We start from the raw sequence: 16,972 nt of genomic DNA, 5'->3' as shown, positions 1-16,972 counted from the left end.
GATTTCATTCCGATCATCATCTGTATAGAAGTGTCGTTACCTCAACCACGAAAATTTGCATAATAAGAATCATTCTTATTAGATTTTCCATTTTTTAAGTTTTGAACTGTTTATGAAATGTTTCGGGGATCTACATATATTACTTCACATTAACGTTATGACACGTGAGGTATTATCCCGGGCAATTCTGTTTTTCTAGTGCTGTTCGGGGTGATTTCGAGGGTTTAATAATTTTAACATTAGCGGAGTTTTTTCTTAATTTTAGAGCTATATGTTCGACATCGCGTTTTTAAACACACTTAGAGCCGTGCTTCTCTCAGCCGACCTTGGACCAAGCGCTGACGTCGATGGGGAAACGTGGCTACCTGTTCCGTCATACATTTCACTCACTGTCTGTCATTAGGCAACAAAACAAGGGCAGTGTGTTTATGTTGTTTTCGTGTGTGAAGTAACTTGTCTACACGTTTTCAATCATTCTATCTCTATTCGCTTTTAGTCTCATTTTGTAGCAACGGGAAAGAGAAAGTACATGTTTAATGTTAACCTGCAACATGAATACATTTTTTTCAAATTGTGTAATGACAGTGACAATGAACTTGTTTATTGCACTCTATGTACTGGATAAATTTGTACTGCACGTAAAGGAAAGGGTGATAAGACCACAAGAAAACAGCTCAACATAGGAGTACTATTAATACGACTCCTTCACTGAACATAAGAGGTTTCTTAATGCCAATTATGGGAATTGCGAGTTGGAATGTACTGCTAAAGTCACACTGATAGACATGAAATCAGTTCAAAACATCACACTTAACATCTAAACTGCTTAAAAAGTTATATGACACGTAATATTCATCCGTTAAAACCAAAATCGAGGCATTTATTGTTAACAGAGATTTGCCATTTACATTTATTGATTTGTTATGTTCTTTGTGAAACATTAATTGGTTAACACTAAAATTTGGATAGCAAAAACACGAGTGCAGTAAGACTTGTTCAGATTGTTGATGATGTAATTAAAACAACATACCATTTCTGAAAAAATCATGTCCAGTGACAAATATAATTGAATAAATAAAGTTCAACGCTTCAGTATACTGTTAAGAGTTTTAAATTATTTCAAAAATAGATCCTCGGCTAGACAAAAAATGATAATATGTCCTGGGAGGTAAGCCTAGTTATGACACTTTTCATAGGTGATGATATGGAACACTTCCGTCAGCATAACGTGTCAAGTAGATATCTGTATAGCGTAGACAACTATTCTGAATATTTTTGTAGTGTAGTTCTGCATTTTATGGTTACGAATAACTATGCAAATGGAAGAAAATGATAGGATCACAACTGTCGTCGGTACACTGTTAATCCTCTCGACTGACAGCAACGAGACAGTCGAATTTAATTTCATATTCGATGAATGTATCGCTCTATGAGACAGCATAGAAAGGTTCAGAAATTTGATCCAGGACATTGCCACGTGATCTGATGGCCAGCATCATGATTCCACCAATTCTTACCACCATCCCACCAATTCTAATGATGAAAGCTTCTCCAGGTCGAACGGAAACTCACTGTCGGGCGTAAGCTACTTTGTCTACCATGGGATGTTCAGTGCACAATGTTCAGGCGTCACTGTTTGTTGTAAATGTCTAATTAAGCATACGGAAGTATTGGAGAGTGTTGTGTATTGGAGACAGAGGCCGGCCGGAGTGGCCGAGCGGTTAAAGGCGCTACAGTCTGGAACCGCACGACCGTTACGGTCGCAGGTTCGAATCCTGCCTCGGGCATGGATGTGTGTGATGTCCTTAGGTTAGTTAGGTTTAAGTTGTTCTAAGTTCTAGGGGACTTATGACCACAGCAGTTGAGTCCCATAGTGCTCAGAGCCATTTGAACCATTTGGAGACAGAGGCATTAAATAGTCTCATTAGACATGGTGGCTATAACTGAACTTTGGCCACATGCCATCGTACCGTATTGGTACCCAATTATGAGGGTTGGACCTTTAATAGTTGCAACTATTTATTTACAGCTCGACAAAATAGATACGCGTTTCAAAGTTTTATTGACCTTCAAAGTAGTCACCAGCATTATGCATAACCCGTTGCCAGCGATGTGGAAGTCGTAGGGTACTCTTAGCAGTGCAAGTTGTGCTGACAGTTCGAGCGGCGCGGTCTATTGCCCGACGAATATGTAGCAGTTCTGAAGCGAATGCCGTGATGTGTTTCCTTCAGTTTAGAAATCGAGTTGAACTCACGAGAGCTTTAAGTCAGGGGAGTGCAGTAGGTGGTAGAGCCCAGCTTGAGCATTGTCCTGCAAAATGATGGTCAGATCCTGCAGAAAGTGTCATCACTTCTGTCTCTAAGCTGTTCGTAGGTTGTGTTCCAAAAATGAACAGCACAGAAAGAGAAGTGATGACAGTTTCTGCACGACCTGACCATCATTTTGCAGGACAATGCTCAAGCACGTACAGTACAAGCTGTTAATTGATTTGTTTGACTGAAGATTCACCGTCCTGCGGTCACTCGTTTTTCATGGGTTTCATAGAACATTCTTCATCGTGATGAAAGGCGAGACTTCCCTACTGTTATTGATAAATGCGAAAATTGTTTATGATTAACAGAAACATGTTTTATATACGTTCGACAAAATTTTGAAGCGAAGTTTGATATAGTTTTATTTTGTGTTTGTTTTTACTTTATCTTTTTTTAGGAAATTGCGTTTTCTAGAGCTATATGATAAATCTGTATTGGTTTCTTTATTTTTACTACAACATCCCTATGTTTCACGTTACAAGTCACCAATTTTCGAATAAAACGTTAATTAAACATTGAGAATTTCAATTTTGCTATAAATACTGTTTATTTTTAAGTAACAGAGAGGAATATAACCATATAGAACAAAAATATTCAGCATGCTACACACCACTTTATATACTCACTCTGTTTCTGGACAGTTCACTGCTTCTAGTCTTTGGTGGACTCTAGTAAGACACTGATAACGTATGTAAAGAATGCGAGCATTATAACACCCGATAAGTATGCAACACAACTAATGCACAGGTAACGCAGGTACGACCTCAGCTGACCAAAGCCGCTAGAAAGCTACCGTAGTCAACGCTTACTTTCAGTAGTCTACAGTAGCCTATGCTAGTGTTACAGCTCTAGTCTCCAGTGAGCGACACGCGTCAGTTTCCTGTCAGAGGGCAGCAGTGGACTGCAGCGCCATCTCGTAGCAGCCACATGACCTTCGAACTGCCAAAGGCACTTCTTCTAGCAGGGGAGGCAGTGCAGAGGCAACCCGCCTGTGAGACTGCACGGGAGGAGCCTATTCCTGAGAGGATAAAGAACAAACAAGCTCTAATGGAGAGTACCGCTGCCGTCGCAGTGCTGCCCTCCGCTAGGGAATGACGACGCGTCGTCCGCCGAGATGTGCCCCATACATGCGAGGCACGCAGTAACTCAAGAGCTAGGCCAGTCCTGGCTAATACATTGCCGCTGGTCACCGCGCTGACGTGGCTGCAGAATTCACATCTCTCCTGCTCTGAGCAATTCTGAACTCTGAAGGAACCTGTCCAAAATTTTCATCTCCTACGGTCGGACCTTCCACTAAGAAATCATAGGCTCATCACGACTACATTCTAATGCTGCATAGCCTGTCAAGTCCTTAATATTTTTCATCAGTTAACTTCCTGTCGTAGTTACTGAATCGGATTTTGTGACCTTTTCAGGAGAATTTTTTCTCAGTTTTGGGAAGCTAAATGAAACTGTGTTACAAGCTCATATCACATATTAGGTACTGCAAAATATTAGCCATACAATTTGTTTATCAAACGTACCTTAATCTGCCACAACATTAAATCACGTTACCGTCCTAAATTTCTCAAAGTACGTAGGGACGTCAGAAAGTAAGTTACGCACGCCGCCCTACACTAAGATCATTGTCTGAAGAGAGCACATATTCCGGGTTTACTGCAGACACAGTTCTGCTGCGGTACGGATAACAGGCGCAACGCAGTATGGAAGTGAAATGGCTCGTGAACTGGAAACGTACGTGAGACAGAATGATTCATGTGGACAAAGGTCGGAATTGCACACAGATTGACGGTGAAATTCTGTCGGTATATGGACCAAATGCAATGTCGCGTCCAGTCGAGTGCGTTGGTGCAAACTATTTGGCCAGACCGCGAATTCCAGATCTTGCACCATATGACTGCCGTCCCTTCGGCAAGCTGAAAGAATATCCGGGGAGGGCGGAAAGAGTTTTTCCAACAATGAGGTCGCTCACACAGCGGTTCTCGAACGGCTCCGTGACCAAGGAGAGGATTTCAATCGTCGAGGAACTGAACGATTGTTAGACGGTCCGAAGTTGCTTGACCTGCCATAATAATGGGTAACTTACTTTATGAAGTCCTCTCGTAACAGACATTGCATTGTGTGTCCGTAAATTTTTGTGTGCAGGAATGTCGATAGCATCATATCGAACATTAATCATTAAATAGTGTCCTAGGACAGCCTTCATGTCACTTTGTCGCAGTGTTCAATAATTACGTAAGTAACTTACGTTAATGTAATCTAGTCGGGATATGACGGTAGTAGGATGTTCGTGTATTTGTGAGGAAAATAATAAAGATCACCTAGTCATCATGTTTAGCCCTATCAGGTCTCAATAGTGCCTCTGATACCTCTAGAAGATGCGCATTCGAGCGAATATTCCGACATTGCGTCCAGAATAAGTAATAGTCTTTAGTTAAACAATAACAATCATTATTCTCGAAAGCTTGTAGTGCAAAAACGGGTTAAAAGTGTATTATTGGCAGTTAAGTTTTAACCACAAAGTAATCTTTATTGCGGACATGTGCATCGACACAGACTTGAAGTGTCGCAGTCAGCATTATTGCAAATATCCGCGGGTATCTGCTTATGCACATAACTCTTTATTTATATAGGAACAGGACAAAGAAAGTTTCATAAATATTGCTGTTGATATACTTTCCGGGATGTGAGGTCGTGGTCCAAGAACTTTTCTGCTCCTTACGTTTCGTCCAGGACTGCGCTGGACTTCCTCAGAGGCGCTGCTCCGCTGAGTCTTGCCGACTGACTGGTCGGGTGTCTGAGAGCGACTTAACATATTGTGAGAAAGGGGGGCGTGGTTCAGGTGACACGTGATGAGCAGTGATAATCCATAGCAAAGATAAGGTTGACTATCGATTACCACCTTGTCAAAGATAAAAATTGTTAGCAATTTTGTAGAGCCACTGTCCAAATATCGCTAAGTTTCATAGCGTCCTCTTTCCTATTAAAATTATCGTGATGTTTATAAATTTCGATAGCTTCTCTATATAGCCGTGGATAGTAATTTAACGTTGTAGATAAAACTTCGGTATCCGAAAACTTCACTTGGTGGTTGCCTGGTTGAAGAGCATGTTCCGCTACAGCCGACTTTTCTATTTTTACAAGTCGACATAGACTTTTATGCTCTTTCAGTCGCGTGTTTACGCTTCTTTTGGTAGTACCAATGTAAACTTTACCACAGGTACATGGAATTTTATACACACCACATGTCGACAGGGGAGGGCGTTTATCCTTCACAGATCGTAGTACTTGACTTATTTTCTTTGTTGGTTTAAAGATCGGTTTTATGTCATGTTTTCATAAAATCTTACCGATCTGATCTGTTACTTTTTTAATAAAAGGGAGAACTACTGTATTTTTCTGTCGTTGTGGTTCATTCTTATCTTTTGGGTTTCTGTTCCTTGGACGCAAAATTCTATTTATCTCTTTTCTTGAATAGCCGTTTTTTTCAAAAGCCTGCTTCAGATGTTTCACTTCAGCATCCAAATGTTCAGGTGTACATATCCGTTCCGCTAGATCGACAAGACTTTTTATGACACTTCTTTTTTGTTGAGGATGATGATTAGAATTTTTATGTAAATATCTGTCCGTATGTGTTGCCTTCCGAAAAACTTTATATTCCAAACTTCTATCGGACCGTCTCATAACTAAGACATCCAAGAAAGATATTCTGTTATCCTTTTCTATTTCCATGGTAAACTGTATTTTTGGGTGAATTTTATTTAGATAATCAAAGAAATCGTCCAAGGCCTTTCTGCCATGGGCCCAAACCACAAATGTGTCATCTACATATCGATACCAACGAGATGGTTTGTTATTAGCTTTGTCTAGGGCTGATTGTTCAAATTTCTCCATATAAAGATTGGCAATCGCAAGGCCTAATGGATTACCCATTGCTACTCCATCAAGTTGTTCATAAAATTCATTATCCCACTGGAACTGACTTGATGTAAGACAATATCTGAAAAGAACAGTCAAATCTTTTGGAAAAATATCCGCTATGAAAATCATAACTTCGTTAACAGGAATCATTGTGAATAAGGACACAATGTCAAAACTTACAAGAATATCTTCAGGGGCCAGAGTTAGTCCCTCTAGTTTTTCAATAAAATGAGGCGAGTCTTTTATATATGAGTCAGTTTATCCAATACATGGTTGTAATGAAGTTGTTAAATATCTTGCTATTTCATAAGTGGGAGAATTGATGGCACTGACTATGGGTCTTAAAGGAAAATCTATTTTACGAATTTTAGGTACTTAGGAAAACAAATAATCTGATTAAGTCATCTACCTCTATCCGAAAAGAAGATAAAAGAACTTCATTGAAAAGTGAAGCTATGTGTCCTCGATTGTATGGTGTACCTAAAATTCATAAAATAGATTTTCCTTTAAGACCCATAGTCAGTGCCATCAATTCTCCCACTTATGAAATAGCAAGATATTTAACAACTTCATTACAACCATGTATTGGATAAACTGACTCATATATAAAAGACTCGCCTCATTTTATTGAAAAACTAGAGGGACTAACTCTGGCCCCTGAAGATATTCTTGTAAGTTTTGACATTGTGTCCTTATTCACAATGATTCCTGTTAACGAAGTTATGATTTTCATAGCGGATATTTTTCCAAAAGATTTGACTGTTCTTTTCAGATATTGTCTTACATCAAGTCAGTTCCAGTGGGATAATGAATTTTATGAACAACTTGATGGAGTAGCAATGGGTAATCCATTAGGCCTTGCGATTGCCAATCTTTATATGGAGAAATTTGAACAATCAGCCCTAGACAAAGCTAATAACAAACCATCTCGTTGGTATCGATATGTAGATGACACATTTGTGGTTTGGGCCCATGGCAGAAAGGCCTTGGACGATTTCTTTGATTATCTAAATAAAATTCACCCAAAAATACAGTTTACCATGGAAATAGAAAAGGATAACAGAATATCTTTCTTGGATGTCTTAGTTATGAGACGGTCCGATAGAAGTTTGGAATATAAAGTTTTTCGGAAGGCAACACATACGGACAGATATTTACATAAAAATTCTAATCATCATCCTCAACAAAAAAGAAGTGTCATAAAAAGTCTTGTCGATCTAGCGGAACGGATATGTACACCTGAACATTTGGATGCTGAAGTGAAACATCTGAAGCAGGCTTTTGAAAAAAACGGCTATTCAAGAAAAGAGATAAATAGAATTTTGCGTCCAAGGAACAGAAACCCAAAAGATAAGATTGAACCACAACGACAGAAAAATACAGTAGTTCTCCCTTTTATTAAAAAAGTAACAGATCAGATCGGTAAGATTTTATGAAAACATGACATAAAACCGATCTTTAAACCAACAAAGAAAATAAGTCAAGTACTACGATCTGTGAAGGATAAACGCCCTCCCCTGTCGACATGTGGTGTGTATAAAATTCCATGTACCTGTGGTAAAGTTTACATTGGTACTACCAAAAGAAGCGTAAACACGCGACTGAAAGAGCATAAAAGTCTATGTCGACTTGTAAAAATAGAAAAGTCGGCTGTAGCGGAACATGCTCTTCAACCAGGCAACCACCAAGTGAAGTTTTCGGATACCGAAGTTTTATCTACAACGTTAAATTACTATCCACGGCTATATAGAAAAGCTATCGAAATTTATAAACATCACGATAATTTTAATAGGAAAGAGGACGCTATGAAACTTAGCGATATTTGGACAGTGGCTCTACAAAATTGCTAACAATTTTTATCTTTGACAAGGTGGTAATCGATAGTCAACCTTATCGTTGCTATGGATTATCACTGCTCATCACGTGTCACCTGAACCACGCCCCCCTTTCTCACAATATGTTAAGTCGCTCTCAGACACCCGACCAGTCAGTCGGCAACGACTCAGCGGAGCAGCGCCTCTGAGGAAGTCCAGCGCAGTCCTGGACGAAACGTAAGGAGCAGAAAAGTTCTTGGACCACGACCTCACATCCCGGAAAGTATATCAACAGCCATGTCACCCGGTCGTGAAAGCCTTCATTCTACATTCATAAATACACTCCTGGAAATTGAAATAAGAACACCGTGAATTCATTGTCCCAGGAAGGGGAAACTTTATTGACACATTCCTGGGGTCAGATACATCACATGATCACACTGACAGAACCACAGGCACATAGACACAGGCAACAGAGCATGCACAATGTCGGCACTAGTACAGTGTATATCCACCTTTCGCAGCAATGCAGGCTGCTATTCTCCCATGGAGACGATCGTAGAGATGCTGAATGTAGTCCTGTGGAACGGCTTGCCATGCCATTTCCATCTGGCGCCTCAGTTGGACCAGCGTTCGTGCTGGACGTGCAGACCGCGTGAGATGACGCTTCATCCAGTCCCAAACATGCTCAATGGGGGACAGATCCGGAGATCTTGCTGGCCAGGGTAGTTGACTTACACCTTCTAGAGCACGTTGGGTGGCACGGGATACATGCGGACGTGCATTGTCCTGTTGGAACAGCAGGTTCCCTTGCCGGTCTAGGAATGGTATAACGATGGGTTCGATGACGGTTTGGATGTACCGTGCACTATTCAGTGTCCCCTCGACGATCACCAGTGGTGTACGGCCAGTGTAGGAGATCGCTCCCCACACCATGATGCCGGCTGTTGGTTCTGTGTGCCTCGGTCGTATGCAGTCCTGATTGTGGCGCTCACCTGCACGGCGCCAAACACACATACGACCATCATTTGCGCCAAGGCAGAAGCGACTCTCATCGCTGAAGACAACACGTCTCCATTCGTCCCTCCATTCACGCCTGTCGCGACACCACTGGAGGCGGGCTGCACGATGTTGGGGCGAGAGTGGAAGACGGCCTAACGGTGTGCGGGACCGTAGCCCAGCTTCATGGAGACGGTTGCGAATGGTCCTCGCCGATACCCCAGGAGCAACAGTGTCCCTAATTTGCTGGGAAGTGGCGGTGCGGTCCCCTACAGCACTGCGTAGGATCCTACGGTCTTGGCATGCATCCGTGCGTCGCTGCGGTCCGGTCCCAGGTCGACGGGCACGTGCACCTTCCGCCGACCACTGGCGACAACATCGATGTACTGTGGAGACCTCACGCCCCACGTGTTGAGCAATTCGGCGGTACGTCCACCCGGCCTCCCGCATGCCCACTATACGCCCTCGCTCAAAGTCCGTCAACTGCACATACGGTTCACGTCCACGCTGTCGCGGCATGCTACCAGTGTTAAAGACTGCGATGGAGCTCCGTATGCCATGGCAAACTGGCTGACACTGACGGCGGCGGTGTACAAATGCTGCGCAGCTAGCGCCATTCGACGGCCAACACCGCGGTTCCTGGTGTGTCCGCTGTGCCGTGCGTGTGATCATTGCTTGTACAGCCCTCTCGCAGTGTCCGGAGCAAGTATGGTGGGTCTGACACACCGGTGTCAATGTGTTCTTTTTTCCATTTCCAGGAGTGTATTATGGAACTCCACCCAGTCATCCATTCATAATATATAAATATGAAACCTCTTTTATAAAAGACAGCAATCTAGGAATGAATCACAATTTCTTTTGCAGCAGCCATACGATTTCCTTTTTGATTTTCCAGTAAAATGCCAATATTTCTCCATGTGAAGACAGTGTAATCTGTCAGGTATTCGATGTGTAGCGTGATGCATTTCTTTAGGACATGAGCAATCTGGAAGTTAATTCACAGAATCAAGTCCTTTTCGCTTCTACGGCCTATATTACAATCATATAAATTATTATCGGTTAAACTGGTTCCTACTTTGACGCACAGATAATCAGAACGAAGTTCTTCTGCACGTGTTAACACTTCAACGGAGATGGACCTAGACGGCTGATTTACGTCCTTTGAAGGATTAGCGTCCTTATTTCCGATAATGAAAGATCCATTATGGTGTTTATTGAGTATGTAATTATTGTAGAAAGTAGTAAAACCGAGAACTACGGAAAATAATACTCTGCGGTCTTCGTTCGACTTGGATATCAAAGGCTTCCATGTTTCTTACACCACTAAAGACGTCAATGATGAAGTTCAGCGACTGCAGAAATCCGTCGTGAAATGGAAGGAGAGTTGTGTACGTGCATACTCTCCCGCGACCGTAGTCAGTCAATTTTCTGGGTACGTTGACGCGTCGTGTTCTATAATAACTGTCACTCAATAAAACCAACGTTTCGGACACACTTGCAATTGTCTTCCACTGGGTTCTACTACAGGAAGTTTACGGCAATTGTAGCCAATATGTCTGTTGTATTAGGTGATAGTTATTTTACAATATGATGTGAGAGCATACCGAGAAAACTTTTACATTAAACGAACGATACTTGTTCCATGTACTACATGCGTAGCTGAACAAATTAACAAAACCTGTCTTAAATGTAATTCTGACTTTTTTAGGTTGAAGCCAGATTCTCAGAATAGTCTGCTCATCTTAGGAGTAACGCGAGCTTACCACATTAAGGGGACCCGGAACGTCCTATACCTCAAATGTTAAATATAAGGAACATTTTCTTATGAACTATTAACACCAGAATGATGAAACTTTTACAGTATAATATTACATATATTTAATACCATGTACCATATGGATTTTAATTTATTGGTGTTTTTTGGGAAGATGTTAATTATTTTGTTACTGAAAATAATTGACACATTTTTGGCATAGTATCTTTGAAATAAAATCTGTTATCAAGTATGCATCACAAAAAGGCTATGATACAAGGTGTATATTGGCATTGTTTACATTCCTTGAAAATTTTAAGTCTTTATCTCTAATAGTTTAACAGAGAATGTTCCTTTTATGGCAGAAAAGTGAACTTGCGGAAAACGAGATTCAAAGTTTCACTAACATTTTAGTGGAGTCCAGTACCATAAGAGGGGTTTTCACTGTCACTAGACATCTCCCCATCTAGCCTTCTTTTCACACCTTTCATTCTTTGTCTGACTTGCCTCTCACACTCCTTTTCTTTCCTTTCAGCATCCCATTTCCTCTCATTGTCTATCGACATCATTGCACTCACCATGTACTTTCCGGGCATCACATCCAACTTCTGCAGCACATTGCACTTTATAATGTTACCTTTGTTGTACGTAGCAATGGCATCATATACTCCAAAATGAAGAGTACGAATTTCCACAAACACATTTTTTGGGATTCTGGTCCAAATTACATTATTCACACTCTCATTTTGATTTTGTGTACGTCCATGGAGACATTTCTTCAAATGTTCCGTTGCAGAAAAATCTCTGAAAATTGTTTTTATAGCCGTCATGACAGTTTCTGGTAGACTGTGATGATGCTTGTATACACGTTCAGATCCCTGACATTTCTTGTACTTGCACCAGGAATTGGCTCCCTCTGGGCATAGCCCATGTAGTGGTTTCTCGTCAGTCGATAAGGTGTGGTAGTAAAGTGCCATTACAGCCTTTTCCATTGCATCAAGATTGTGAGTATTTTGTCTTATTGCCAGTCCATAGTCTCTCTGCAATCTGTTGATTACCTCGTCTGTCCCAAAGGTTTTCCATCACTGAGTACTTGGCCTTTCATTGTGGTCTTCAGTCGACGCAGCCTTGTTCCCATACGTTTCTGAACGTGACCTATGCACTCCTGTTTAGTAATGGTAACATCATTTCCATAAGGTTCCAGCTCAGATACAGCAGCAGCAGCTCAGATACAGCAGCAAAAGACTTCGAATCACCATCACCCAGGAACTGTAGGTATCTGACCTTGTACCACAGAAGAGAGCGACTGAAAATGTCTTTCAAACCGGAAACTTCCATGGCCCCACTAGACCCACTGTAATTCCTTCGACAGTTTTCTGCATGCTCATCCTTCACTCTTTTAGGACACCTAAAGTGCTTGGATTTAATTACAACATCTATAAATTTTTTAGTATCAGCACTTGTTGCCGTTATCACCCCATTATGTGAAGTGTGCCCGCGCTTCTGCCATGTACCATCTTGTGCGACAGTCAGGTCCCGAGGATACTGAACATCTGGAATTTCTTCATTCACCGCCACAGCCTCCTGCACTGCTTCTTTCATGGATTCTTGGGCAATATCTTCAACACAGGATCCAACAACCGAGTTATATTTTGAGAATTTCTATGGTTGTGGTGGTAGATTCATTACACCACAAACCATTTGACCAGCAGAGTATCCCTTACCAATTGACCTTAGTGCATAAACACATCTAATATTTAAACCATAGTACTTGCTTTTCTCACTATCAATTTCACCTTCGGGCGCTAATGACCATAGCAGTTTTGCGCCCTAAAACCAAAACAAAACAAAAAACAACAAATTTCACCTTGGTCTATTTCGACATATTCTGAGTTCCAAAATGAAACACTATAATGACAACTAGTACAACGGAGACAGATTTCTGCTGCAAGTCAAATGTGTCGCTTGACATTTACTGATATACTCAATTTGCAACATTCCTTACACAGTACTGAACCCTCAATCACCTTTGAGAGCAATGAAATGTTAATTATTTCGTTCACATTATCCTCACTACACTTCTCCAATAAACTACAGTATTTTTCAGTTGATCCATGCAACTTCTTGCTTGTGCTAGAGACAGGAGTAGATTTCACTTCATGAATAACCTCACTATTTTCAGAATCATTTCCCAAGGTCGGAGAAATTGTCACAGTTCCACTAGTGTACCTCGGAGGAAGCTTCTTCCTCCTGTAAACTCTGTTACTAAATCGAGGCATATTTGATAAGTTCCAGTTAGCAATAGAAATACAACACAAATCGTGCAATAACCACCAAATGCTCAATGTAAACAACAGTATCCAAAGACTACAATACGCAGACAAAACAATTACCTATCAAATCGTGTTGCCAACATAATATAAAGCTTTGGAAAGACCGGAAGTTTTGAAAAACGATGTTTTCAATGAACATGTATCCATGGAAATGCAATGTTGCGACATGCCCTCTACAGCACATTATTGAAAATAATATTTTCAATACTTGGAGTTGAGCTACAGGTAAGATTAATATGTCATTTAAAGAGGAAGATCTGTAGTATTTTATTTCACAATAAACTGAAAACCCAAAATTTCATCATTTTTAGGTTCCGGGATCCCTTAAATGAAATTACCTTCACATTCGTTTTCCAGCACAGATTTGACAGCTTTTGCAGTACTCCGTGAAAGTAATTGTGTACTCTCCCCGCCCCCCTCCCCGCCAAATTTGTCAAGAAAGTTAAATGACATTGAAATACATCTTCAAAACATAATTCGCTACTGAAAAAAAGGACTTCCTGGTCATCGGCCAAATCTTATTAACCTCTTCGTCACCGTTATGGTGGCGAGCCATCTTTTGTTAACCTCTTTGTCATCGTCGTTACATCAGCCAAATGAGCTGTTCCTTAGAATTTCAAGAAACTGGGTAAATCGCAGAATACCTACGCTTCCCGGTCATGGTCCGTAGGGTTTTAAAAATATGTTTTACTTGTGGATTCGCCAAACTGATTTCATACTTTCGAATATTTGGCTCGCCTGTCCAAAGCAACATCAGCAATATGAAGTCCAACTCTTTCCAATTCTTTTGTTATTATTATTTCTACTAACTTGTTTGTAATTGTGACATCGAAGTCTTTAATAAGCGACTGCTTCCACGCCTAAAATAGACTGTGACCTATCGTCACCTCAACATTTTAGTTAACCAGGAGTCAATTCAGGAGCAGAATCGTAACTATTACGATCAGTAGTGTTCATTTTGGCGAAGGCAAGAACGGATACTTCATCGAAGGTTTTAAACAGTTCCTCTCTAATTGTACCTGAATCTATTACCTCTTCTGAAACCCTGGACAACACTCAGGGCATAACATCTACCCATTTCCTCAAACATGTCTTGGGGGATGTGCTCTTAATGTGAATGGCTTTTCAATTCTTCTGATCTCCATGTAACACGCTCTTTCTTTCTTAATAACGATGAAATCTGTTCTAGTGCGAAACAATGTGACAAAACATCCTGAACGTCACTAGTGGCACATTGTGTTTCATTTTGCAATAAGTAGACATATCTCTATAAGACATTCATAGCGGAATTACTTTTTCCAAGGCAATATTTCACTTATTTTACTGCTACACACTGTACTCTTGAGAGTCTCAGATTATTTATCTGTAACTAATATGTTTGGAACTAAAATATATTCAGTACCAAGTACCTGGTCAAGTTTTCTTTTTTTGGGAGACTAATGAGGTTAGCACAATTATTGTAACAGAGATCTCGTATCCAAGAGTCACTTCCTTTCTGTGACGACCTGCAAGTATCGATGTGTCGTAGGAAGCCAATGATTACGAATTTTCAGTAATGTAGTAACAGCAACTACAGAAAACTGAAAATTTCAAAATGTCTTAGCCACACACTGTATTGAATAGCTGCTTTATGTGTTTACAGTATGCATTATTTTCAAAAGCTGAATGGAAATATACATTGTATCATTAGTACACAAATGGTTACATTGAATCCACAATAGAATTGCAAGAAAGCCTCCCACATTAAAAACTCTGCAAATAATAAACATACAGGTATAAAGTGCTCCGTCATCTGTTATGAGCAACAGACGAGTCTAAACTAATTCCTGGTACTGCGTGTGGTCTTAAGAGAAGTCGGCTACAAGAAGGCACGAGGATAGCGCTATGTCTATCATTTACACATAGTAATTTTACTGGCATGTCTAGTAAATTGCGCAAACAACTAACCGCGCTGTTAGACACAGCCGGCCGGGGTGGCCGAGCGGTTCTAGGCGCTACAGTCTGGAACCACGCGACCACTACCGTCGCAGGTTCAAATCCTGCCTCAGGCGTCAATGTGTGTGATGTCCTTAGGTTAGATAGGTTTAATTAGTTCTAAGTTCTAGGGGACTGATGACCTTAGAAGTTAAGTCCCATAGTGCTCAGAGCCATTTGAACCATTTGTTAAGCACATTTGTGCTGTACTTAACAGCAAGGTAGAAGCTGTGGCTTATAAGAATCAATTTCAGCACACATATGATTAATACCGACAGTTATACGTGAATACATCCTCCATTTATACCCATGTAAAATAACAAACACGTTATGATAACCATAAAAGGAATACATATATGAAATAATAAAATAAAAAAATAAGTAATATCAAATTACAACTGTTAAGCGACTAACCATGGGTATAACAGCGTAGTCTAGGTAGCACTGCTTGTGGCTTGTTACTGTATGACGTCCATTGACAATGTATCATCATGGTAATATTTACAATGCATTAAATAGTGAATCAGGATTAACCATAACAATAGTACACATTTTATAATGATGGATATCCACAAACGTATATGTTTTTATTAATATTATGGCTTCCGCTTGTAAATTTAAAATGAAGAGAGGTAGGGGGGGGGGATGGGACGGTGGGGAAAGAGGGGGGGGGGGGGGGAATGGGTGGACAGCATTAGATAAGAAAGATGAACTAACTTTCTCCATGCTCTTCTCCTCATTCTTATATTAGCTGCAGTAATCGTTTTAAGACTGTAATAATAGATTTATACACTGAACGTTACGGTTCAGTGTATTTTTATAAGTGATTATAACCACGAATGATACCAGATGACTATGTTTCTGTATCAGAATTAATCTCGGCTCAGTAGTTTATGTTTCTTTCAAATTTGTTATCTAAATATATCCACCCACCCTCTCTCCCCCAACCACTTCCACCCTGCGCTACCCCTTTGCATTTTAAATTTATATATAAACATTACAGTATTTATATAAACTGATACGTTTACTCTTTCGGACAATCAACATTGTAAAATGTGTACTGTTGTTATGGTTAATCGTCATTATTTATTCACTTTATTTAATGCATTGTAATATTATCACGATGATACATCGTCAAGGACTGTACACCATAGCTACTATTCATAACGCTGCTGTACTGTAATTATATTTCACAAGTAATGCCACCTAGACTACGATATTATTTCCAAGCTAAGTCGTTTGAACAGCTGTAATTTAATATTGCTTATTTTATTATTTCATACATGTAATCCTTTTATGGTTATCACACGTGTTTGTAAATAATTTTACATGGATGAAAATGGAGGATGTATTCACGTACAGGTTAGAATTTTGTAGCGATGACCTTGAAGGAAGATGATGTGTTAATAAGTAGCGTGGAACAAAATTTTATCTCCGTAGTAAGTACTTAACCTCAGCGTTGACAGAGAAGTAGCGTTTTTAAGTGGAAAACTGATAGTTGGTTGTAAGGATGTTAGGCAACCCACATTGCTGCCTCTCATGGTGTGTGAGCTAATATCGAGAGAATATGTGTCACTTTGTGTGCTATAAAAGTAAGTAATAGAAAAATTGGTTCATTTATTGTTGCGTGGATGTTAAAACCTAGTTTTCCTATATTATTACACGTATTAAACATCACATCAACAAACTCGAGATCCGTGTCCGTCAGTTCCTCGATCCTCCCAGTTCACAATATGCACATAGTGAAACTACCATCACAGTACTATTGGACAGGTAACCTAGCTTCCACTTAGTACGACAAATAAAACGGAAAAAACTTTCGGCTGCAGAAAATTCTGTTGCTTAGGACAGGAACATTAGCCGGGA

The sequence above is a fragment of the Schistocerca piceifrons genome, chromosome 3 (genome assembly GCF_021461385.2).
Source record: "Schistocerca piceifrons isolate TAMUIC-IGC-003096 chromosome 3, iqSchPice1.1, whole genome shotgun sequence".
Classification (NCBI taxonomy): Eukaryota; Metazoa; Arthropoda; class Insecta; order Orthoptera; family Acrididae; genus Schistocerca; species Schistocerca piceifrons.
This window is presented reverse-complemented; position numbering follows the sequence as displayed.